The following is a 26937-nucleotide window of genomic DNA, read 5'->3' on the forward strand; positions in this document are numbered from 1 at the left end:
TGGTGTGGGAGGCAAGTTGTTAGAAGCAGTGAAAAGTTTTTATCGAGGATGTAAGGCATATGTACGTGTAGGAAGAGAGGAAAGTGATTGGTTCTCAGTGAATGTAGGTTTGCGGCAGGTGTGTGTGATGTCTCCATGGTTGTTTAATTTGTTTATGGATGGGGTTGTTAGGGAGGTGAATGCAAGAGTTTTGGAAAGAGGGGCAAGTATGAAGTCTGTTGGGGATGAGAGAGCTTGGGAAGTGAGTCAGTTGTTGTTCGCTGATGATACAGCGCTGGTGGCTGATTCATGTGAGAAACTGCAGAAGCTGGTGACTGAGTTTGGTAAAGTGTGTGAAAGAAGAAAGTTAAGAGTAAATGTGAATAAGAGCAAGGTTATTAGGTACAGTAAGGTTGAGGGTCAAGTCAATTGGGAGGTAAGTTTGAATGGAGAAAAACTGGAGGAAGTAAAATGTTTTAGATATCTGGGAGTGGATTTGGCAGCGGATGGAACCATGGAAGCGGAAGTGAATCATAGGGTGGGGGAGGGGGCGAAAATCCTGGGAGCCTTGAAGAATGTGTGGAAGTCGAGAATATTATCTCGGAAAGCAAAAATGGGTATGTTTGAAGTAATAGTGGTTCCAAATATGTTGTATAGTTGCGAGGCGTGGGCTATGGATAGAGTTGTGCGCAGGAGGGTGGATGTGCTGGAAATGAGATGTTTGAGGACAATGTGTGGTGTGAGGTGGTTTGATCGAGTAAGTAATGTAAGGGTAAGAGAGATGTGTGGATATAAAAAGAGCGTGGTTGAGAGAGCAGAAGAGGGTGTTTTGAGATGGTTTGGGCACATGGAGAGAATGAGTGAGGAAAGATTGACCAAGAGGAAATATGTGTCGGAGGTGGAGGGAACGAGGAAAAGTGGGAGACCAAATTGGAGGTGGAAAGATGGAGTGAAAAAGATTTTGTGTGATCGGGGCCTGAACATGCAGGAGGGTGAAAGGAGGGCAAGGAATAGAGTGAATTGGATCGATGTGGTATACCGGGGTTGATGTGCAGTCAGTGGATTGAATCAGGGCATGTGAAGCGTCTGGGGTAAACCATGGAAAGTTATGTGGGGCCTGGTTGTGGAAAGGGAGCTGTGGTTTCGGGCATTATTGCATGACAGCTAGAGACTGAGTGTGAACGAATGGGGCCTTTGTTTTCTTTTCCTAGTGCTACCTCGCACACATGAGGGGGGAGAGGGATGGTATTCCATGTGTGGCGAGGTGGCGATGGGAATGAATAAAGGCAGACAGTGTGAATTGTGTGCACGGGTATATATGTATGTGTCTGTGTGTGTATATATATATGTGTACATTAAGATGTATAAGTATGTATGTTTGGTGTGTGGACGTGTATGTATATACATTGTGGATGGGGGTGGGTTGGGCCATTTCTTTCGTCTGTTTCCTTGCGCTACCTCGCAAACTCGGGAGACAGCGACAAAGCAAATAAAAAAAAAAAATACATATATATATATATATATATATATATATATATATATATATATATATATATATATATATATATATATATATATATATATATATATATATATTTATTTTGCTTTGTCGCTGTCTCCTGCGTTTGCGAGATAGCGCAAGGAAACAGACGAAAGAATGGCCCAACCCGCCCACATACGCATATATATACATACATGTCCACACACGCACAATATACATACCTATACATCTCAATGTACACATATATATACACACACAGACATATACATACATACACATGTACATAATTCATACTGTCTGCCTTTATTCTTTCCCATCGTCACCTCGCCACACATGAAATAACAACCCCCTCCCCCCTCATGTGTGGGAGGTAGCTCTAGGAAAACACCAAAGTCCCCATTCGTTCACATTCAGTCTCTAGCTGCCATGTAATAATGTACCGAAACCACAGCTCCCTTTCCACATCCAGCCCCCACACACTTTGCATAGTTTACCCCAGACGCTTCACATGCATTGGTTCATCCATTGACAGCACGTCGACCCCGGTATACCACATCGCTCCAATTCTCTCTATTCCTTGCACGCCTTTCACCCTCCTGCATCTTCAGGCCCCGATCACTCAAAATCTTTTTCACTCCATCTTTCCGCCTCCAATTTGGTCTCCCATTTCTCGTTCCCTCCACCTCTGACACATATATCCTCTTGGTCAATCTTTCCCCACTCATTCTCTTGATGTGACCAAACCATCTCAAAACACCCTCTTCTCCTCTCTCAACCACACTCTTTTTATTTCCACACATCTCTCTCACTCTTACATTACTTACTCGATCAAACCACCTAACACCACATATTGTCCTCAAACATCTCATTTCCAGCACATCCACCCTCCTGCGCACAACTCTATCCATAGCCCACGCCTCGCAACCATACAACATTCTTGGAACCAATATTCCTTCAAACATACCCATTTTTGCTTTCCGAGATAATGTTCTCGAATTCCAAACATTCTTAAAGCCTCCCAGATTTTTCGCCCCCTCCCCCACCCTATGATTCACTTCCGCTTCCATGGTTCCATCCGCTGCCAGATCCACTCCCAGATATCTAAAACACTTTACTTCCTCCAGTTTTTCTCCATTCAAACTTACCTCCCAATTGACTTGACCCTCAACCCTACTGTACCTAATAATCTTGCTCTTATTCACATTTACTCTTAACTTTCTTCTTTCACACACTTTACCAAACTCAGTCACCAGCTTCTGCAGTTTCTTACATGAATCAGTCACCAGCGATATATCATCAGCGAACAACTGACTCACTTCCCAAGCTCTCTCATCCACAACAGACTGCATACTTGCCTATCTTTCCGAAACTCTTCCATTCACCTCCCTAACAACCCCATCCATAAACAAATTAAACAACAATGGAGACATCACACACCCCTGCCGCAAACCTACATTCACTGAGAACCAATCACTTTCCTCTCTTCCTACACGTACACATGCCTTACATCCTCGATAAAAACTTTTCATCGCTTCTAACAACTGGCCTCCCACACCATATATTCTTAATACCTTCCACAGAGCATCTCTATTAACTCTGTCATATGCCTTCTCAAGATCCATAAATGCTACATACAAATCCATTTGTTTTTCTAAGTATTTCTCACATACATTCTTCAAAGCAAACACCTGATCCACACATCCTCTACCACTTATGGAACAACACTGCTCTTCCCCAATCTGACGCTCTGTACATGCCTTCACCCTCTCAATCAATACCCTCTCATATAATGTACGAGGAATACTCAGCAAACTTATACCTCTGTAATTTGAGCACTCACTCTTATCCCCTTTGCCTTTGTACAATGGCACTATGCAAGCATTCCGCCAATCCTCAGGCACCTCACCATGAATCATACATACATTAAATAACCTTACCAACCACTCAACAATACAGTCACCCCCTTTTTTAATAAATTCCACTGCAATACCATCCAAACCTGCTGCCTTGCCGGCTTTCATCTTCCGCAAAGCTTTTACTACCTCTTCTCTGTTTGCCAAATCATTTTCCCTAACCCTCTCACTTTGCACACCACCTCGACCAAGACACCCCTATATCTGCCACTCTATAATCAAACACATTCAACAAACCTTCAAAATACTCACTCCATCTCCTTCTCACATCACCACTACTTGTTATAACCTCCCCATTAGCACCCTTCACTGAAGTTCCCATTTGCTCCCTTGTCTTACGCAATTCATTTACCTCCTTCCAAAACATCTTTTTATTTTCTCTGAAATTTAATGATACTCTCTCACCCCAACTCTCATTTGCCCTCTTTTTCACCTCTTGCACCTTTCTCTTGACCTCCTGCCTCTTTCTTTTATACCTCTCCCACTCATTTGCATTTTTTCCCTGCAAAAATCGTTCAAATGCCTCTCTCTTCTCTTTCACAAACAATCTTACTTCTTCATCCCACAACTCACTACCTTTTCTAATCAACCCACCTCCCACGCTTCTCATGCCACAAGCATCTTTTGCGCAAGCCATCACTGCTTCCCTAAATACATCCCATTCCTCCTCCACTCCCCTTACTTCCATTGTTCTCACCTTTTTCCATTCTGTACTCAGTCTCTCCTGGTTTTCCTCACACAAGTCTCCTTCCCAAGCTCACTTACTCTCACCACGTTCTTCACCCCAACATTCTCTCTTCTTTTCTGAAAACCCCCACAAATCTTCACCTTCGCTTCCACAAGATAATGATCAGACATCCCTCCAGTTGCACCTCTCAGCACATTATCATCCAAAAGTCTCTCTTTCGCGCGCCTGTCAATTAACACGTAATCCAATAACGCTCTCTGGCCATCTCTCTTACTTACATACGTATACTTATGTATATCTCGCTTTTTAAACATGGTATTCCCAATCACCAGTCCTTTTTCAGCATATAAATCTACAAGCTCTTCACCATTTCCATTTACAACACTGAACACTCCATGTATACCAATTATTCCCTCAACTGCCACATTACTCACCTTTGCATTCAAATCACCCATCACTATAACCCGGTCTTGTGCATCAAAACCACTAACACACTCATTCAGCTGCTCCCAAAACACTTGCCTCTCATGATCTTTTTTCTCATGCCCAGGTGCATATGCACCAATAATCACCCATCTTTCTCCATCAACTTTCAGTTTTACCCATATCAATCTAGAACTTACTTTCTTACACTCTATCACATATTCCCACAACTCCTGTTTCAGGAATAGTGCTACTCCTTCCCTTGCTCTTATCCTCTCACTAACCCCTGACTTTACTCCTAAGACATTCCCAAATCACTCTTCCCCTTTACCCTTTACCTTCGTTTCACTCAGAGCCAAAACATCCAGGTTCCTTTCCCCAAACATACAACCTATCTCTCCTTTTTTCTCATCTTGGTTATCTCCACACACATTTAGACACACCAATCTGAGCCTTCGAGGAGGATGAGCACTCCTCGCGTGACTCCTTCTTCTGTTTCCCCTTTTAGAAAGTTAAGATACGAGGAGGGGAAGGGTTTCTGGCCCCCCGCTCCTGTTCCCTTTAGTTGCCTTCTACGACACGTGAGGAATGCGTGGGAAGTGTTTTTAATCCCCTATCCCCAGGGATAAGGAATGCGTGGCAAGTATTCTTAATCCTCTACCCCAGGGATATATATACATATATATATATATATATATATATGTATATATATATATATATATATATATATATATATATATATATATATATATATATATATATATATATATATATATATATATATATATATATATTTTTTTTTTTTTTTTTTTTTTTTTTTTTGTCGCTGTCTCCCGCGTTTGCGAGGTAGCGCAAGGAAACAGACGAAAGAAATGGCCCAACCCCCCCCCCCCCCTCCCGATACACATGTACATACACACGTCCACACACGCAAATATACATACCTACACAGCTTTCCATGGTTTACCCCAGACGCTTCACATGCCTTGATTCAATCCACTGACAGCACGTCAACCCCTGTATACCACATCGCTCCAATTCACTCTATTCCTTGCCCTCCTTTCACCCTCCTGCATGTTCAGGCCCCGATCACACAAAATCTTTTTCACTCCATCTTTCCACCTCCAATTTGGTCTCCCTCTTCTCCTCGTTCCCTCCACCTCCGACACATATATCCTCTTGGTCAATCTTTCCTCACTCATTCTCTCCATGTGCCCAAACCATTTCAAAACACCCTCTTCTCCTCTCTCAACCACGCTCTTTTTATTTCCACACATCTCTCTTACCCTTACGTTACTTACTCGATCAAACCACCTAACACCACACAATTTCCTCTAACATCTCATTTCCAGCACATCCATCCTCCTGCGCACATCTCTATCCATAGCCCAGGCCTCGCAACCATACAACATTGTTGGAACCACTATTCCTTCAAACATACCCATTTTTGCTTACCGAGATAATGTTCTCGACTTCCACACATTTTTCAAGGCTCCCAAAATTTTCGCCCCCTCCCCCACCCTATGATCCACTTCCGCTTCCATGGTTCCATCCGCTGACAGATCCACTCCCAGATATCTAAAACACTTCACTTCCTCCAGTTTTTCTCCATTCAAACTCACCTCCCAATTAACTTGACCCTCACCCCTACTGTACCTAATAACCTTGCTCTTATTCACATTTACTCTTAACTTTCTTCTTCCACACACTTTACCAAACTCAGTCACCAGCTTCTGCAGTTTCTCACATGAATCAGCCACCAGCGCTGTATCATCAGCGAACAACAACTGACTCACTTCCCAAGCTCTCTCATCCCCAACAGACTTCATACTTGCCCCTCTTTCCAGGACTCTTGCATTTACCTCCCTAACAACCCCATCCATAAACAAATTAAACAACCATGGAGAAATCACACACCCCTGCCGCAAACCTACATTCACTGAGAACCAATCACTTTCCTCTCTTCCTACACGTACACATGCCTTACATCCTCGATAAAAACTTTTCACTGCTTCTAACAACTTGCCTCCCACACCATATATTCTTAATACCTTCCACAGAGCATCTCTATCAACTCTATCATATGCCTTCTCCAGATCCATAAATGCTACATACAAATCCATTTGCTTTTCTAAGTATTTCTCACATACATTCTTCAAAGCAAACACCTGATCCACACATCCTCTACCACTTCTGAAACCGCACTGCTCTTCCCCAATCTGATGCTCTGTACATGCCTTCACCCTCTCAATCAATACCCTCCCATATAATTTACCAGGAATACTCAACAAACTTATACCTCTGTAATTTGAGCACTCACTCTTATCCCCTTTGCCTTTGTACAATGGCACTATGCACGCATTCCGCCAATCCTCAGGCACCTCACCATGAGTCATACATACATTAAATAACCTTACCAACCAGTCAACAATACGGTCACCCCCTTTTTTAATAAATTCCACTGCAATACCATCCAAACCTGCTGCCTTGCCGGCTTTCATCTTCCGCAAAGCTTTTACTACCTCTTCTCTGTTTACCAAATCATTTTCCCTAACCCTCTCACTTTGCACACCACCTCGACCAAAACACCCTATATCTGCCACTCTGTCATCAGACACATTCAACAAACCTTCAAAATACTCATTCCATCTCCTTCTCACATCACCGCTACTTGTTATCACCTCCCCATTTACGCCCTTCACTGAAGTTCCCATTTGCTCCCTTGTCTTACGCACCCTATTTACCTCCTTCCAGAACATCTTTTTATTCTCCCTAAAATTTACTGATAGTCTCTCACCCCAACTCTCATTTGCCCTTTTTTTCACCTCTTGCATATATATATATATATATATATATGTATATATATATATATATATATATATATATATATATATATATATATATATATATATATATATATATATATATATATATATATATATTATCCCTGGGGATAGGGGAGAAAGAATACTTCCCACGTATTCCCTGCGTGTCGTAGAAGGCGACTAAAAGGGGAGGGAGCGGGGGGCTAGAAATCCTCCCCTCTCACTTTTTTTTTTAATTTTCCAAAAGAGGGAACAGAGAAGGGGCCCAGGTGAGGATATTCCCTCAAGGGCCCAGTCCTCTGTTCTCAACGCTACCTCGCTAATGCGGGAAATGGCGAATAGTATGAAAGAAAAGAAAATATATATATATATATATACATTTTTTTTTCTTTTTTTTTTTTTTGCTTTGTCGCTGTCTCCCGCGTTTGCGAGGTAGCGCAAGGAAACAGACGAATGAAATGGCCCAACCCACCCCCCATACACATGTATATACATACGTCCACTCACGCAAATGCACATACCTACACAGCTTTCCATGGTTTACCCCAGACGCTTCACATGCCTTGATTCAATCCACTGACAGCACGTCAACCCCGGTATACCACATCGCTCCAATTCATTCTATTCCTTGCCCTCCTTTCACCCTCCTGCATGTTCACGCCCCGATCACACAAAATCTTTTTCACCCCATCTTTCCACCTCCAATTTGGTCTCCCTCTTCTCCTCGTTCCCTCCACCTCCAACACATATATTCTCTTGATCAATCTTTCCTCACTCATTCTCTCCATGTGCCCAAACCACTTCAAAACACCCTCTTCTGCTCTCTCAACCACGCTCTTTTTATTTCCACACATCTCTCTTACCCTTACGTTACTCACTCGATCAAACCACCTCACACCACACATTGTCCTCAAACATCTCATTTCCAGCACATCCATCCTCCTGCGCACAAATCTATCCATAGCCCACGCCTCGCAACCATACAACATTGTTGGAACCACTATTCCTTCAAACATACCCATTTTTGCTTTCCGAGATAATGTTCTCGACTTCCACACATTCTTCAAGGCTCCCAGAATCTTCGCCCCCTCCCCCACCCTATGATCCACTTCCGCTTCCATGGTTGCATCCGCTGCCAGATCCACTCCCAGATATCTAAAACACTTCACTTCCTCCAGTTTCTCTCCATTCAAACTCACCTCCCAATTGACTTGACCCTCAACCCTACTGTACCTAATAACCTTGCTCTTATTCACATTTACCCTTAACTTTCTTCTTTCACACACTTTACCAAACTCCCTCACCAGCTTCTGCAGTTTCTCACATGAATCAGCCACCAGCGCTGTATCATCAGCGAACAACAACTGACTCACTTCCCAAGCTCTCTCATCCCCAACAGACTTCATACTTGCCCCTCTTTCCAAAACTCTTGCATTCACCTCCCTAACAACCCCATCCATAAACAAATTAAACAACCATGGAGACATCACACACCCCTGCCGCAAACCTACATTCACTGAGAACCAATCACTTTCCTCTCTTCCTACACGTACACATGCCTTACATCATCGATAAAAACTTTTCACTGCTTCTAACAACTTGCCTCCCACACCATATATTCTTAATACCTTCCACAGAGCATCTCTATCAACTATATATATATATATATATATATATATATATATATATATATATATATATATATATATATATATATATATATATATATATATATATATATATATATATATATATATATATATATATATATATATATATATATATATATATATATATATATATATATATATATATATATATATATATATATATATATATATATATATATATATATATATATATATATATATATATATATATATATATATATATATATATATATATATATATATATATATATATATATATATATATATATATATATATATATATATATATATATATATATATATATATATATACATATGTATATATATATATATATATATATATATATATATATATATATATATATATATATATATATATATACATATATATACATATATATATATTTAGGGAAGCAGTGATGGCTTGCCAAAAAGATGCTTGTGGAATGAGAAGCGTGGGAGGTGAGTTGATTAGAAAGGGTAGTGAGTCGTGGGATGAAGAAGTAAGATTATTAGTGAAAGAGAAGAGAGAGGCATTTGGACTTTTTTTGCAGGGAAAAAATGCAAATGAGTGGGAGACGTATAAAAGAAAGAGACAGGAGGTCAAGAGAAAGGTGCAAGAGGTGAAAAAGAGGGCAAATGAGAGTTTGGGTGAGAGAGTATCATTAAATTTTAGGGAGAATAAAAAGATGTTCTGGAAGGAGGTAAATAAAGTGCGTAAGACAAGCAAATCGAAACTTCAGTGAAGGGGACTAATGGGGAGGTGATAACAAGTAGTGGTGATGTGAGAAGGAGATGGAGTGAGTATTTTGAAGGTTTGTTGAATGTGTTTGGTGATAGAGTGGCAGATATAGGGTGTTTTGGTCGAGGTGGTGTGCAAAGTGAGAGGGTTAGGGAAAATGACTTGGTAAACAGAGAAGAGGTAGTAAAAGCTTTGCGGAAGATGAAAGCCGGCAAGGCAGCAAATTTGGATGGTATTGCAGTGGAATTTATTAAAAGAGGGGGTGACCGTATTGTTGACTGGTTGGTAAGCTTATTTAATGTATGTATGACTCATGGTGAGGTGCCTGAGGATTGGCGGAATGCATGCATAGTGCCATTGTACAAAGGCAAAGGGGATAAAGGTGAGTGCTCAAATTACAGAGGTATAAGTTTGTTGAGTATTCCTGGTAGATTATATGGGAGGGTATTGATTGAGAGGGTGAAGGCATGTACAGAGCATCAGATTGGGGAAAAGCAGTGTGGTTTCAGAAGTGGTAGAGGATGTGTGGATCAGGTGTTTGCTTTGAAGAATGTATGTGAGAAATACTTAGAAAAGCAAATGGATTTGAATATAGCATTTATGGATCTGGAGAAGGCATATGATAGAGTTGATAGAGATGCTCTGTGGAAGGTACTAAGAATATATGGTGTGGGAGGCAGGTTGTTAGATGCAGTGAAAAGTTTTTATCGATGATGTAAGGCATGTGTACGTGTAGGAAGAGAGGAAAGTGATTGGTTCTCAGTGAATGTAGGTTTGCGGCAGGGGTGTGTGATGTCTCCATGGTTGTTTAATTTGTTTATGGATGGGGTTGTTTGGGAGGTGACTGCGAGAGTTTTGGAAAGAGGGGCAAGTATGAAGTCTGTTGGGGATGAGAGAGCTTGGGAAGTGAGTCAGTTGTTGTTCGCTGATGATACAGCGCTGGTGGCTGATTCATGTGAGAAACTGCAGAAGCTGGTGACTGAGTTTGGTAAAGTGTGTGAAAGAAGAAAGTTAAGAGTAAATGTGAATAAGAGCAAGGTTATTAGGTACAGTAGGGTTGAGGGTCAAGTCAATTGGGAGGTAAGTTTGAATGGAGAAAAACTGGAGGAAGTGAAGTGTTTTAGATATCTGGGAGTGGATCTGGCAGCGGATGGAACCATGGAACCGGAAGTGAATCATAGGGTGGGGGAGGGAGCGAAAATCCTGGGAGCCTTGAAGAATGTGTGGAAGTCGAGAACATTGTCTCCGAAAGCAGATATGGCTATGTTTGAAGGAATAGTGGTTCCAACAATGTTGTATGGTTGCGAGGCGTGGGCTATTCATTTGTGCGCAGGAGGGTGGATGTGCTGGAAATGAGAAGTTTGAGAACAATATGTGGTGTTAGGTGGTTTGATCGAGTAAGTAATGTAAGGGTAAGAGAGATGTGTGGATATAAAAAGAGCGTGGTTGAGAGAGCAGAAGAGGGTGTTTTGAAATGGTTTGGGCACATGGAGAGAATGAGTGAGGAAAGATTGACAAAGAGGATATATGTGTCGGAGGTGGAGGGAACGAGGAAAAGTGGGAGACCAAATTGGTAGTGGAAAGATGGGGTGAAAAAGATTTTGTGTGATCGGGGCCTGAACATGCAGGAGAGTGAAAGGCGGGCAAGGAAGAGAGTGAATCGGATCGATGTGGTATACCGGGGTCGACGTGCTGTCAGTGGATTGAATCAGGGCATGTGAAGTGTCTGGGGTAAACTATGGAAAGTTGTGTGGGGCCTGGATGTGGAAAGGGAGCTGTGGTTTCGGGCATTATTGCATGACAGCTAGAGACTGAGTGTGAACGAATGTGGCCTTTTTTGTCTTTTCCTAGCGCTACCTCGCACACATGAGGGGGGAGAGGGATGTTGTTCCATGTGTGGCGAGGTGGCGATGGGAATGAATAAAGGCAGTGTGAATTGTGTGCATGTGTATATATGTATGTGTCTGTGTGTGTATATATGTGTGTACAGTGAGATGTATGGGTATGTATATTTGCGTGTGTGGATGTGTATGCATATAAATGTATATGGGGGTGGGTTGGGCCATTTCTTTCGTCTGTTTCCTTGCGCTACCTCGCAAACGCGGGAGACAACGAGAAAGCAAAATAAAAATAAATAATATATATATATATATATATATATATATATATATATATATATATATATATATATATATGTTTGAGGAAAGGAACCTGGATGTTATGGCTCTTAGTGAAACGAAGCTCAAGGGTGATGGAGAAGAGTGGTTTGGGAATGTTTTGGGAGTAAAGTCAGGGGTGGTGAGAGGACAAGAGCAAGGGAAGGAGTAGCACTACGCCTGAAACAGGAGTGATGGGAGCCTGTGATAGAGAGTTAGAAAGCAAACTCTAGATTGCTATGGGTAAAACTGAAAGTGGATGGAGAGAGATGGGTGATTATTGGTGCCTACACAACTGGGCATGAGAAGAAAGATCATGAGAGGCAAGTGTTTTAGGAGCAGCTGAGTGAGTGTGTTAGTAGTTTTGATGCACGAAACCGGGTTATAGTTATGGGTAATTTGAATGCAAAGGTGAGAAATGTGGCAGTTGAGGGAATGTTTGGTGTACATGGGGTGTTCAGTGTTGTAAATGAAAATGGAGAATACCTTGTAGATTTGTGTGCTGAAAAAGGACTGGTGATTGGGAACACCTGCTTTAAAAAAGAGAGACATACATAAGTATACGTATGTAAGTAGGAGAGTTGGCCAGAGAGCATTATTGTTACGTGTTGATTGATAGGCGCGTGAAAGAGAGTCTGTTGGATGTTAATGTGCTGATCATTATCTTATGGAGGAGAAGGTGAAGATTCGTAGAGGTTTTCAGAATAGAAGAGAGAATGTTGGGGTGAAGAGAGTGGTGAGAGTAAGTGAGCTTGGGAAGGAGACTTGTGTGAGGAAGTAGGAGAGACTGAGTGCAGAATGGAAAAAGATGAGAGCAAAGGACGTAATTGGAGTGGGGGAGAAATGGGATGTATCTAGGGATGCAGTGCTGGCTTGCGCAAAAGATGCTTATGGCATGAGAAGCATGGGAGGTGGACAGATTAGAAAGGGTAGTGAGTGGTGGGATGAAGAGGTAAGATTATTAGTGAAAGAGAAGAGAGAGGCATTTGGAAGATTTTTGCAGGGAAATAATGCAAATGACTGGGAGATGTATTAAAGAAAAAGGCAGGAGGTCAAGGGAAAGGTGCAAGAGGTGAAAAAGAGGGCAAATGAGAGTTGGGGTGAGAGAGTATCACTAAATTTTAGGAAGAATAAAAAGATGTTTTGGAAGGAGTTAGATAAAGTGGCTAAGACAAGAGACCAATGGGAACATCGGTGAAGAGGGCTAATGGTGAGGTAATAACAAGTAATGGTGATATGAGGAGATGGAGTGAATATTTTGAAGGTTTTTTGAATGTGTTAGATGATAGAGTGGCAGATATAGGGTGTTTTGGTCGAGGTGTTGTGCGAAGTGAGAGGGTTAGGGAGAGTGATTTGGTAAACAGAGAAGAGGTAGCAAAAGCTTTGCAGAAGATGAAAGCCGGCAAGGCAGCGGGATTGCATGGTATTGCAGTGGAATTTATCAAAAAAGTGGTTGACTGTGTTGTTGACTGATTGGTAAGTATATTCATTGTAAATATGGTTCATGGTGAGGTGCCTGAGGATTGGCGTAATGCATTCATAGTGCCACTGTATAAAGGCAAAGGGGATAAGGGTGAGTGTTCAAATTTTAGAGGTATAAGTTTGTTGAGTATTCTTAGGAAAATATATGGGAGGGTGTTGATTGAGAGGGTCAAGGGATGTACAGAGCATCAGACTGGGGAAGAGCAGAGTCGGTTTCAGAAGTGGTAGAGGATGTGTGGATCAGGTGTTTGCTTTGAAGAATATATGTGAGAATTACTTAGAAAAGCAGATAGATTTGTGTGTAGAATCTACGGATCTGGAGAAAGCATATGATATGTGGATAGATTTGGTTTGTGGAAGGTATTAAGAGTATGTAGTGTAAGAGGTAAGCAGCGAAAAGTTTTTATCAAGGATGTAAGGCATGCGTACGAGTAGGAAGAGAGGAAAGTGATTGGATCTCGGTGAATATCGGTTTGCAGCAGGGGTGTATGATGTCTCCGTGGCTGTTTAATTTGTTTATGGATGGCGTTGCTAAGGGAGGGGGGCGAATGCAAGAGTTTTGGAGCGAGGGGCAAGTATGCAGTGTGTTGTGGATAAGAAGGCTTGGGAAGTGAGTCAGATGTTGTTCGCTGATGATACAGCGCTGGTGGCTAATTTGGGTGAGAAGCTGCAGAAGCTGGTGACTGAGTTTAATAAAGTGTGTCAAAGAATAAAGCTGAGAGTAAATGTGAATAAGGGCAAGGTTATTAAGTACAGTAGGGTTGAGTGATAAGTCAATTGGGAAGCCGAAGTGAGTCACAGGGTGGGGGAGGGGCGAAAGTTCTGGGAGCGTTGAAAAATGTGTAGAAGGCAAGAACATTATCTCGGAAACCAAAAATGGGTATGTGTGAAGGAATAGTGGTTCCAGCGATGTTATTTGATTGCGAGGCGTAGCCTATAGATAGAGTTGTGCGGAGGACGGTGGATATGTTGGAAATGAGATGTTTGAGGACAATATGTGGTGTGAAGTTGCTTGATCAAGCAACCTTTTTTAATAAATTCCACAGCAATACCATCCAAGCCCGCTGCCAAATCCATTCCCAGATATCTAAAACACTCCATTTTCTCCATTTTTTCTCCATTCAATCGTACCTCCCAATTTACTTGTCCCTCAATCCTCCTGAACCTAATAACCTTGATTTTATTCACATTTACTCTCAGCTTTCTTCTTTTACACACTTTACCAAATTTAGTTATCAACTTCTGCAGTTTCTCACCCGAATCACCCACCAGCGATGTATCATCAGCAAACAACAACTGACTCACTTCCCAAGCCCTTTCATCCACAACACACTGCACACTTGCCCCTATCTCCAAAACTCTTGCATTCACCTCCCTATCCACAGACAAATTAAACAACCATGGAGACATCACACACCCCTGTCGCAAACCGACACTCACTGAGAACCAATCACTTTCCTCTCCTCCTACTCGTACACATGCCTTACATCCTTGATAAAAACTTTTCATTCCTTCTAGCAACTTACCTCCCACACTCTTAATACCTTCCACAAAGCATCTCTATCAGCTCTATTATATTCCTTCTCCAAATGCATAACTGCTACATACAAATCCATCTGTTTTTCTAAGCATTTCCCTCATACATTCTTCAAAGCAATCATCTGATCCATACAACCTCTACCACTTCTAAAACCACACTGCTCTCCCCCAATCTGATGCTCTGTACATGCCTTCATCCTCTCAATTAATACCCTCCCATATGATTTCCCAGAAATGCTCAACAAACTTACACCTCTGTAATTTGAACACTCACCTTTATCCCCTTTGCCTTTGTACAATGGCTCTATGCATGCTTCCTCCCAATCCTCAGGCACTTCACCATGAACCATACATACATTGAATATCCTCACCAACCAGTCAACAACACAGTTACCCCCTTTTTTAATAGATTCCACAGCAATACCATCCAAGCCCGCCGCCTTGCCGGCTTTCATCTTCCGCAAAGCTCTCACTACCTCTTCCATGTTTACCAAATCATTCTCCCTGACTCTCTCACTTCGCACACCACCTCGACCAAAACATCCTATATCTGCCACTCTATCATCAAACACATTCAGCAAACCTTCAAATTACTCATTCCATCTCCCATTCACTTCACCACAACTTGTTATTACCTCCCCATCTGCCCCGTTCACCGATATTCCCATTTGTTCTCTTTTCTTACGCAGTCATATAAATATATATACACATTTATATATAGTCATATGATTATATACACATTCACATATTCATACTTGCTTACCTTCATCTGTTCCTGGGGCAACCTTACCACGCAGGAAACATCATCGCTACCCCTGCTCCAGCGAGGTAGCGCCAAGAAAACGGACAAAAAAACCACATCCAGGCCTAAGACACCTTTCCATGGCTTACCCCAGGCGTTTCACATGCCTTGGCTCATTTCATTGACAGCAAGTCGACCCCGGTATACCACATCGTTCCAATTCACTCTATTCCTTGTGCGCCTCTTACCCTCCTGTATGCTTAGGCTCTTATCGCTCAAAATCTTTTTCACTCAATCCTTCCAATACTCTTTGTCAATCTTTCCTCGCTCATTCTCTCCATATGTCCGAACCATTTCAACACAGCTGCCTTTGCCCTCTCAACCACTCTTTTCATCTCCACATATCTCTCTTACCCTTTCGTTACTTCGATCAACCCACCTCACACCACGTACTGTCGTCAATCATTTCATTTCCAACACATCCACCCTCCTCCGTACAACCCTAATTATTGCCTTTACCTCGCAACCATATAATATTGTTGTAACTATTTCTTTAAACATACCCATTTTTGCTCTGCAAGATAACGTTCTCTCCTTTCATACATTTTTCTTCTCTCCCAGAACGTTCGCCCCCTTCCCCACCCTGTGATTCACTTCCGTTTCTATGGTTCCATTAGCTGCCAATTCAACTCCCAGATATCTAAAACACTTTACTTGCTAAAATTTTTCTCCCTTCAAACTTTCTCCACTATCCTTGGGGATAGAGGAGAAAAAATGCTTTTCACGTATTCCCAGTGTATCGTAGAGGGCGAATGAAGGGGGCAGTTGGGAGGCTGGAAACCCTCCCCTTTTTGTATCTCAATTTCTAAAAGGGGAAACAGATGAAACAGTCAAGCGGGGAGTGCTCATCCTCCTCCAAGGGTCAGATTGGAGTGTCTTAATGTATGTGGATGCAACAAAGATAAGAAGAAAGGAGAGACAGGTAGTTTTTTGAGGAAAGAAACCTGGATGTTCTGGCTCTGAGTGAAACGAAGCTCAAGGGGTAAAGGGGAAGATTGGTTGGAAAAGTCTTGGGAGTAAAGTCAGGGGTTGGTGAGAGGACAAGAGCTAAGAAAGGAGTAGCACTACTGAAACAGGACTTGTGAGAATATGTGATAGAGTGTAAGAAAGTAAATTCCAGATAGATATGGGTAAAACTGAAAGTGGATGGAGAGAGATAGGTGATCATTGGTGCTTATGCGAAGAAAGACCATGAGAGGCAAGTGATTTGGGAGCAACTGAGTGAGTGTGTCAGCAGCTTTGATGCACGAGACCATTTTTTTTGTGATGGGTGATTTGAATGCGAAGGTGATTGATTTGGTAGTTGAGGGTATGATTGGTGTGCATGGGGTATTGAGTGTTGTGAATGGAAATGGTGAAGAGCTTGTGGATTTGTTTGCTGATAAAAGACTGGTGATTGGAAATACCTGGTTTAAAAAGAGAGATATATACATAAGTATACGTATGTGAGTAGCAGAGATGGTCAAAGGGCATTATTGGATCACGTGCTATTTGATAGGCGTGTAAAAGAGACTTTTGGATGTCAATGGGATGACAGGAGCGGCTGGAGAGATGCCTGATTACTATCATGTGGAGGCGAAGGCGAAGATTTGTCGAGGTTTTCAAAAATAAGTGGTAAAGAGACTTGTGTGAGAAAGTACCAGGAGAGATTGGGTGTATCATGGCAAAAGATGAGAGCAAATGACGTGAGAGGAGTGGATGAGGAACGGGATGTATTTAGGGAAGCAGTGATGGCATGTGCAAATGATGCATGTAGCATGAGAAAGGTGAGAGGTGGGCAGATTAGAAAGGGTAGTGAGTAGTAGGATGAAGAAGTAAAGTTCTTAGTGAAAGAAAAGAGAGGCGTTTGAACGATACATATAAGGAAGGAGTGCAAATGACTGAGACATGTATAAAAGAAAGTGGCAGGAGGTCAAGAGAAACTGCAAGGGTTGAAAAAGAGGGCAAATTCGAGTTGGGGCGAGACAGTATCATTGTACTTTAAAGAGAATAACAGATTTTTGGAGGGAGGTAAATAACGCGCATTAGACAAGAGATCAAATTGGAACATCGGTAAAAGGGGCAACTAGGAAAGTAATAACAGGTAGTGATGAAGTGAGAAGGAGATGGAGCGAATATTTTGAAGGTTTTTTTGAGCGTGTTTGATAATAGAGTGGCAGATGTAGGGTATTTTGGTCGAGGTGGTGTGCGAAGTGAGGTCAGGGAGAATAGTTAGGCTAAGAGAAAAGAGGGAGTGAAAGCTTTGCGGAAAATCAAATCTGGCAAGGCGGCGGGTTTGGATGGCATTGCAGTAGAATTTATCAAGAAAGGGGTGACTGTTGTTGATTGGTCAGTAAGGATACTCACTGTATGTATGGATCATGGTGAAGTGTCTGAGGATTGGCGGAATGCATTTCTAGTGCTATTGGACAAAGGCAAAGGGTAAAAAGGTGTGTGTTCAAACTACAGAGGCATAAGTCTGTTGCGTATTTCTGGGAAGTTATATGAGAGGGTAATGATTGAGAGGGTAAAGGCATGTACAAAGCATAATATTGGGGAAGAGCAGTGTGTTTTCGGAAGAATGAGTGTGAGAAATACTTAGAAAAACAGATGAATTTGTTTGTAGCATATATGGATCTGGAGAAGGCATATGACAGGGTTGATGCACAAGTTTTCTCGAAGGTCGTAAGCAATGAAATGTTTTTACCAAGGATGTATGGCATGGTGTACGAGTGGGAACAGAGAAGAGTGATTGGTTCCCAGTGAATATCGGTCTGCGGCAGGGGTGCGTGATGTCCCCATGATTGTTTAATTTGTGTATGGATGAGGTGGTTAGGAAGGTAAATGCAAGAGTTTTGGAGAGAGAAGCAAGTATGTGGTCTGTCGGGGATGAGATGGCCTGGGAAGTGAGTCAGTTGTTATTCGTCGATGATACAGCTCTGGTGGCTGATTTGAGTGAGAAACTGCAGAAGTTGGTGACTGAGTTTGGAAAAGTGTGTGAAAAGCTCAGTAGGTTTGAGAGACAATAAATAGGGATGTAAGTTTGAATGGAAAGAATTGGAGGAGGTAAAGTGTTTTACATATCTGGGAGTGGACTCAGCAGCAGACGGAACCATGAAAGCGGTAGTGAGTCAGGTTCTTGCAGTAATGAAGAATGAGTGGAAGGAGAGAACGTTATCTCGGAGAGCAAAAATAGGTATGTTTGAAGGAATTGTAGTTCCAACAGTACTGTGTGGTTGCGAGGCATGGGCTATAGATAGGGCTGTACAAAGGAGGGTGGATGCGTTGGAAATGAAATGCTTGAAGACAATATTATGTGTGAGGTGGTTTGATCGACTAAGTAATGAAAGGGTAAGAGAGATGTGTGGAAATATACAGAGGGTGGGTGAGAGTGCAGAACAGGGTGTGTTGAAATGGTTTGGACGTATGGAGAGAATGAGTGAGGAAAGATTGACGAAGACTATATGTGTGTCAGAGGTGGAGGGAACAAGGAGCAGCGGGAGACCAAATTGGAGGGGGAAGGATGGAGTGAAAAAGATTTTAAGCGATCGCGGCCTGAACATACAGGAGAGTGAGAGGCGTGCAAGGAACAGAGTGAATTCGAACGATGTGATATATCGGGGTCGACGCGCTGTTAATAGACTGAACTAGGGCGTGTGAAACGTCTGAGGTAAACCATGAAAAGTTCTGTGGGGCCTGGATGTGGATAGGGAGCTGTGGTTTCGGTGCATTATACATGACAACTAGAGACTGAGTGTGAAAGAATGTGGCCTTTTATGTCTGTTTTCCTGGCGCTGCCTCGCTTAAGCAGGAGTTAGCAATACTGTTTCCTGTGGGGTGGGGTAGCGCTAGGAATGGATGAAGCCTAGCGAGTATGAAAATGTATAGGTATACACATGTATATTTCTGTGTATGTGACTCTCCTACAAAAAACATTCTTCAGGCTTATTCATCCTGCAAGGTATTTTCTTTACCTCTCTTCCGTCCGGCGTGTGTCACAGGGAGTATAGGGTTATTTGCTATAGTTTTCTTCCACTGAGGGGAACTGCACATTTTGTTCGGGTAGTGTTAAGGCTATCCCCCTCATCTTGAACCTTGAGTGTATATGATATGTGTATTCTGCAGGTAATGTAGCATGGGGAGATAACCTTTGTTTTGCTGTAGTTTTCTTCTACTGCTTTTAAGGGAACTACACCTTTTGTTTAGGTAGAGTTAAGGCTAACCTTCTCATTTTGGTATATATATGTTTCTATGTAACTCTCTCTCTCTCTCTCTCTCTCTCTCTCTCTCTCTCTCTCTCTCTCTCTCTCTCTCTCTCTCTCTCTCTCTCTCTCTCTCTCTCTCTGAGTAATCAAGCACTTCCTTGTCTTTTTTGTTTGTGCTTGTATTAGGCAGTGACTAAAGAAATTTGTACATACTAATTATAGGGTATAGGCAAACACTGAGCGAATCACTTGTATAAAATATGTGTGGAGTGTGAGAAGAAAGATAAGTAGAGGAACTGAACAAATGGTGATGTCTCAAGATGAAAGTGCTCCTCCTGACTTTCCTAACATATCTCTGTTCTTTTCACCAAATGTTACTCAATCTATACGGAGGAGTGTGTAAGACGGAGAGAGCGTGTGTTTGTGGACTGATCGTCAGCAACCCAAGTGTGGTTGAGGTGATAAGGAAAGGCAGATACCTGGACCTGGGAGGGGAACTTGACAGCCACTAGCTCATAGGATCGCTGTCATAACCTCATATAATAACCCAGGCGGTAGTAATCTCCCTGGTGTGTGGTAGCCTACCACCTACCACCTGTATATCTATGTGGTTACTGTTTGTGTGTTACAGAGAAAGTGTTTTACACTCGGATTATCCTGTCAACCTTATGTGTCAATGTGTTCAGTAGGTGAACCCTCAAAAGACTTACTCCAACAATCTTCATCATTTGGTATAACTCAGGAAGAAAATGTATACGCAAAATCCCTGCAAGAGTACTACAAATATCAATCATCATCTATCTGTGTCATATTCTTTACAGAATTTTCTCATTACAGACAATGATCAGAGGTTATGATTCATATTGTATTTATCTGCTTACAACTCCTGTTTCCACCGTAACGTATACAAAAAGAAATTTTATAAATTCTTTATCAGGACAGACTTTCTACAAATAGGTTCAATTGACTGTTTAACTTGGAAACAGTTATAAAGACATCGCCCGAACAGGGACTTGAACCCTGGACCCTTAGGTTAAAAGCCTAATGCTCTACCGACTGAGCTATCCGGGCTTCTGATGATGTTGTTATTGACCGTCGAGTGGTACAACCAGGATCAACCACGATTCTCACCCTTACTGACACCGCCGCGCCGCAGCAGCATCAGCAGAAGTCAGGGCCATCTCCTCTACCACCAATACCCCCACCACCTCCAACACCACACACTACCGTACCTACGCCACTAGTACCATCACAACCACAAGCAAAGTTTTAGAAGTCGCAGATTATGCCTTACAAACCTCCTTGAAATTTATAATGAATATTCAATACTCACAACAAGACAAAAGCAATTGATATGATATTTCTGAATTCCAACAAAACATTCGACAGGGTCCCCAACATTAAATTGGTGCATAAAGTCCAGGTCTTGAGGATTACTGGCTGCCGATGAAATTATACATGACTCTTCTTACGTGACAGGAGGTAAAGACTCGTAATGAATGGTGAATATTCACCGTCTTCACCCGTTACTAATAGTTTCCCTCACTGATTCTTACTTAGGCGTACTCTCTTCATCATTTATATTAACGATAATATAAATCGTTAATTTATATAAATGGCAATTTCATTTTAACAAGAAAGTTGGCTAAGATTACAAAAGGATCTAGATGAAGTTACCGAAGGGTCAGAAAAAATTATAAATGCCATTTAACGTCAATAAACGTCAGCTGCTACAAGTAGGAAACCTGAACAAAAATTTTGACTATGAAATGCTGGGCCACAAGAAAAAGGACACTCGTAGTGTGGGAAATCTAGATGTAACTGTTTCCAACTTCAAATTCTATGAGCTATCTAATGAAGCTGCCAAGAAAGCAAGTTGGATATCAAGATTTATTGATGGAAACTTTACATACAAAGATGTGATATGTCACGATACCTAGGGCTATTAAGACCACACATCGATTATGCAGTTCAGTTTCCCTCCTTCCACTTTAACAAGTATATTCTTAAATTGAATGTAGCTCAGCGAAGAGAAATTACATTGAATCCATCGCTGCGTAGCAGACCATATGAGGAGAGATATTGCTAGAATCAGACTTATTCTCCCTAAGCAATGGGTGCCTCCAGGGCAAGTTAATAGCGTTTTATAAATGCTTGCAGGACTCAACAACGTCGATATTGAACATGTCTTTACAGTAGCGCCAGAATCACCTGACGATAGAAAATGGATAAAAACTTAGAGGTCACCGAGTTAATTTGGACTATACGAAATATCTTCATTACCAGCTACGTTATTAATGCATGGAATAAACTCTCAGATAACGTTCGTTCAGAGCAACACACTTAATATCTTCAGAATTAAGCTTGATCATAACCTCTCACTCACTTGTATTGAATGATTCCTTCAATCACTCATCATAACGCAGAGGTATGTCATGCTACCTTCTCAACCACTGAGACCTCTCTGGCCATACCTCGGTATCATAACATGGCACCTGCTTTGAAAAGGTAAAAATCATTGTAGCATTCTTCGACATCAGGAATAATTTAGGCATCGTAATTCGAGAGGTTGGACAAGTTTATCCTTACTATTGTCTTTATGAAATACAATGAAGCGATGGATGTCGTTGGTGATGGGATGCATAACGTATTCATATTCATTCTGCCTTATTAATTTCCCTATAAAGATCTCCTTCAGGCATGTTCATTCTGCAAGGTATTATCTTTACCTCTTCTCCATCCAGCGTGTGCCGGAGCTGGTGGGAGATAAGCTTTGCTTTGCTATAGTTTTCTTCTACTGCCTTTAAGGGAACTACACTTTTTGTTTAGGTAGCGTTAAGGCTAACTTTCTCATTTTGGTAAATATGATATATGTTTCTGTGTAACTCACTCTCTCTCTCTCTCTCTCTCTCTCTCTCTCTCTCTCTCTCTCTCTCTCTCTCTCTCTCTCTCTCTCTCTCTCTCTCTCTCTCTCTCTCTCTCTCTCTCTATTTGGCATGTGGGTTGATGACGTTTTAAAATGTATGTGGTCATTGTGCCATTCCTGACATAGCTCTGTTCTTTTCATCAGATGTTACTCAATCTATGTAATGGAGTGTGTAAGACATAGAAAGCGTGTGTTTGTAGAATGATCGCCAGCAACAAAAGCGTGATTGAGGTGGAAAGGAAAGGCACCTACTTGGACTAGGAAGGGGAACTTGACAACCACTAGCTCACTAGATCGCTGTCACAAACACATAAGATAACCCAGGCCGTAGTAATCTCCATGGTCTGTGCTTGCCTACCACCTACTACCTGTACGTGTATGTGATCACTGTTAACGTGTTACGGAGAGTGTTTTACACTCGGATTATCTTGTCTCTTAACCTCGTGTCTTAGAAAGACTTTGACTATTTTCAGCATTTGTTATAACTCAGGAACGAAAGTTAGACACAAAATCTCAGCAGGTGTATTTCAGATATAACCCATCAACTTTCTGTGTAATATCTTTAACAGATTTTTTTCATTACAGAAAATAATTAAAGGTTATAATCTATTTTTGTATCTATCTGCTTACAGTTCTTGTTCTCGCCGTAACATATAGAAAACGATTTTTGTAGTCTTGAACAGGACAGACTTCTTACAAATAGGCTCAATTTGCTATTGGACTTAGAAACAGTTATAAAGATATCACCCGAACAGGGACTTGAACCCTGGACCCTTAGGTTAAAAGCCTAATGCTCTACCGACTGAGCTATCCGGGCTTCTGATGATGTTGTTATTGACCGTCGAGCGGTACAACCAGGATCAACCACGATTCTCACCCTTACTGACACCGCCGCGCCACAGCTGCAGCAGCAGAACCCAGGACCATCTCCTCTGCCACCACTGCCACCACCACCACCTCCAACACCACACACTACCGTACCTACGCCACTAATACCATCACCACCACTACCACCACCACCTCCTCCAACACCACACACTACCGTACCTACGCCACTAGTACCATCACAACCAAAAGTATAGTTTTAGAAGTCGCAGATTATGCCTTACAAACAAACCTCCTTGTAATCTTATCATTTATCACTCAATACCCACGACAAGATAAAAGCAATTGATATAACATTTCTGGACTCCTACAGAACATTCGACAAAGTCCTTAACATTAAATTGATGCATTATGTCCAGAACCTGGGGGATGACTGATTACATAGGAAATGATATATGAGTCTTGTTACGTGATAGGAGGTAAAGTGTCGTAATGAATGGTGAATATTCACCGTCTTCACCCGTTACTAGTAAGGTCCCTCAGGGATTCCTACTTGGTCGTACTCTTTTCATCATTTATGTTAACGATATTGAAGTAGGCCTAAATAACTTATTAGCCAAAATTGCAGATGACAAAGGTCGGCAATGCCATATTAATTGAAGAAAGGAGACAAAGATTACAAGTGGATCTACATGTGATTGCCGAATGGTCTAAGGAATTGGCAAATGCCATTTAACGTCAATAAATGTCAGCTGCTACAAGTAGGAAACCTCAGTTCAATTATATAATGATGGGCCACAAGAAATAGGACACTCCTAGTGTGAGAAACCTAGAGGTAACTGTTTCCACCATCTTCAAACTCTCTAAGCTGTCGGATAAAACTGCCAGGAAAACAAATAGGATGTTAAGATTTATTAATGGAAACTTTACATACAAAAGCAAGGATGTGATATGCCACGATAGCTAGGTCTAGTAAAACCACACATCGAATATGCAGTGCAGTTTTGGGCCATCCGCTCAAACAAGGATACTTTTGAACTGAAAGTAGCGCAGCGAAGAGCACTTAGATTGACTCCATCTTTGCGTAGCAATGGGCGTCACTGGAACAAATTGATAATGTTTTAGAAATGCTTAAAAGACTCAGCAACGTCGATATTGAACATGTCTTTACAGTCGCCCCAGCATTGCTGGCGAGAGGAAATGGATTAAAACGTAGAGGCCACAGAGTTAATCTGGAAAGTAAGAAATATTTTTTTCCCCCATTGACATTACTGATGCATTGAATAAGATCTCAGATAAATGTTGTTCAGAACAACACCCATAATATCTTCAGAATTAGGTTTGTTCATCACTTGTCACTCTCTGATATTGAATAATTCATTTAATCACTCATTATAACGCAGTGGTATATCATGCTACCTTCTCAACCAATAATCTCCCTGGCCATTCGGTGTCATACCAATATATATCAACACATGTCTCCTGCTTTAGAAAGCCAAGTAAGAAACATTGTAGCATTCAGCGACATCAGGTATAATTTAGGCATGGATAGGCGAGAGGTTGGAGCTCACGTTTATCCCGTCTACTGTGTTTACAACAAACATTGAAGAGATGCATGTCATTGTTGATGGGATTCATAACGTATTCATGTATATTCTTCCTTGTGACTTTCCTATAAAAACTTCCTACGGGTATATTCATCTTGCAAGGTATTTTCTTTACCTCTTTTCCGTCCGACGTGTACTGGAGGGAGTACAGGGTGGGGAGATAACCTTTGCTTTGCTATAGTTTTTTTTCCACTGCTTTTATGGGAACTGCAGGTTTTGTTTAAGTAGCGTTATGGCCAATCCCCTCATCTTCAACCTTCGTTATATGTGATATGTGTATTCCTGTAACTCTCTCTCTCTCTCTCTCTCTCTCTCTCTCTCTCTCTCTCTCTCTCTCTCTCTCTCTCTCTCTCTCTCTCTCTCTCTCTCTCTCTCTCTCTTCCTATCTATCTATCTATCTATCTATCTGAATAAGTTAAGAACTACCGTATCTTTTTGTATCTGAGCGTGTATTGGACAATGATTAATGAAATTTGTACATACTAATTGTGGGGTATGAGCGAAGCACTTGTATAGAGTATGTGTAGAGTGTAAGAGGAAAGATCAGTGGAAGAATTTACCCACTGATGACGTCTCTAGATGTATGTGTTCTTCTCAACATTCCTAACATATCTCTGTTCTTTTCGCCATATGTTTATCTCAAGCTATATAATGGAGTGTGTGAGATGGAGAGAGCGTGTGTTTATGGACTGATTGCCAGCAACCAGAGCGTGATTGAGGTGGAAATGAAAGGCAGCTACCTGGACCAGAGAGGGACACTTGACAGCCGTTAGCTCATTGGATCACTGTCACAAAACCATACGATAACCCAGGTGGCAGTAATCTCCCTGGTCTGTGGTTGCCTACCACCTGTATATCTATGTGATTACTGTTTGTGTATTACGTACAGTGTATTACACTCGGATTATCCTGTCTTTTAACCCTGCGTGTGTCTATGTGTTCAGTAGGTGAGCCGTCAAAAGACTTTCTCCAACTATTTTCATCATTTGGCACAACTAAGGAGCAAAAATTATACACAAAATCTCTGCAAGTGTTTTACAAAGATCACCACCCATCAATTTCTTCCGATATTCCTTAAACAATTTTCTCGTTACAGACAATAATTAGAGATTATAACCCATTTCCCACCGTGAAGTATACGAAAAAATTTATGATAGTCTTTAAAAGGACAGACTTTCTACTAATGGATTCCTTCTGGCTGTTGGATTTCAGAAACAGTTACAAAAATATCGCCCGAACAGGGACTTGAACCCTGGACCCTTAGGTTAAAAGCCTAATGCTCTACCGACTGAGCTATCCGGGCTTCTGATGATGTTGTTATTGACCGTCGAGTGGTACAACCAGGATCAACCACGATTCTCGCCCTTACTGACACCGCAGCGCCAGCAGCAGCAGCAGCAGCCAGGGCCATCTCCTCTGCCATCATTACCACCACCACCACCAACACCACACACTACCGTACCTACGCCACTAGTACCATCACCACCACTAGCATAGTTTTAGAAGTCGCAGATTATACCTTACAAACCTCCTTGAGAATTACCAGGAATTATTTAATACTCACAACAAAACAAAAGCAATTGATATGATATTTCTTGACTCCCACAAAGCATTCAACAAAGTCGCTAACGTTAGATTGATGCATAAAGTCCAGGTCTTGGGGATTACTGGCTGC

The 26937-nt window shown here is 41.6% G+C and overlaps 3 non-coding genes across 3 annotated transcripts; all 3 read right to left on the bottom strand.

Moving 5' to 3' along the window:
• Window positions 1-20902: 20902 nt before the first annotated feature.
• Window positions 20903-20975, bottom strand: TRNAK-UUU (transfer RNA lysine (anticodon UUU)). The gene has a single exon. It is a non-coding gene; the product is annotated as a tRNA-Lys (tRNA).
• Window positions 20976-23574: 2599 nt separating this feature from the next.
• Window positions 23575-23647, bottom strand: TRNAK-UUU (transfer RNA lysine (anticodon UUU)). The gene has a single exon. It is a non-coding gene; the product is annotated as a tRNA-Lys (tRNA).
• A 2845-nt stretch (window positions 23648-26492) lies between these two features.
• Window positions 26493-26565, bottom strand: TRNAK-UUU (transfer RNA lysine (anticodon UUU)). The gene has a single exon. It is a non-coding gene; the product is annotated as a tRNA-Lys (tRNA).
• Window positions 26566-26937: the final 372 nt, after the last annotated feature.

Source organism: Panulirus ornatus, chromosome 4 (assembly GCF_036320965.1).
Source record: "Panulirus ornatus isolate Po-2019 chromosome 4, ASM3632096v1, whole genome shotgun sequence".
NCBI lineage: Eukaryota > Metazoa > Arthropoda > Malacostraca > Decapoda > Palinuridae > Panulirus > Panulirus ornatus.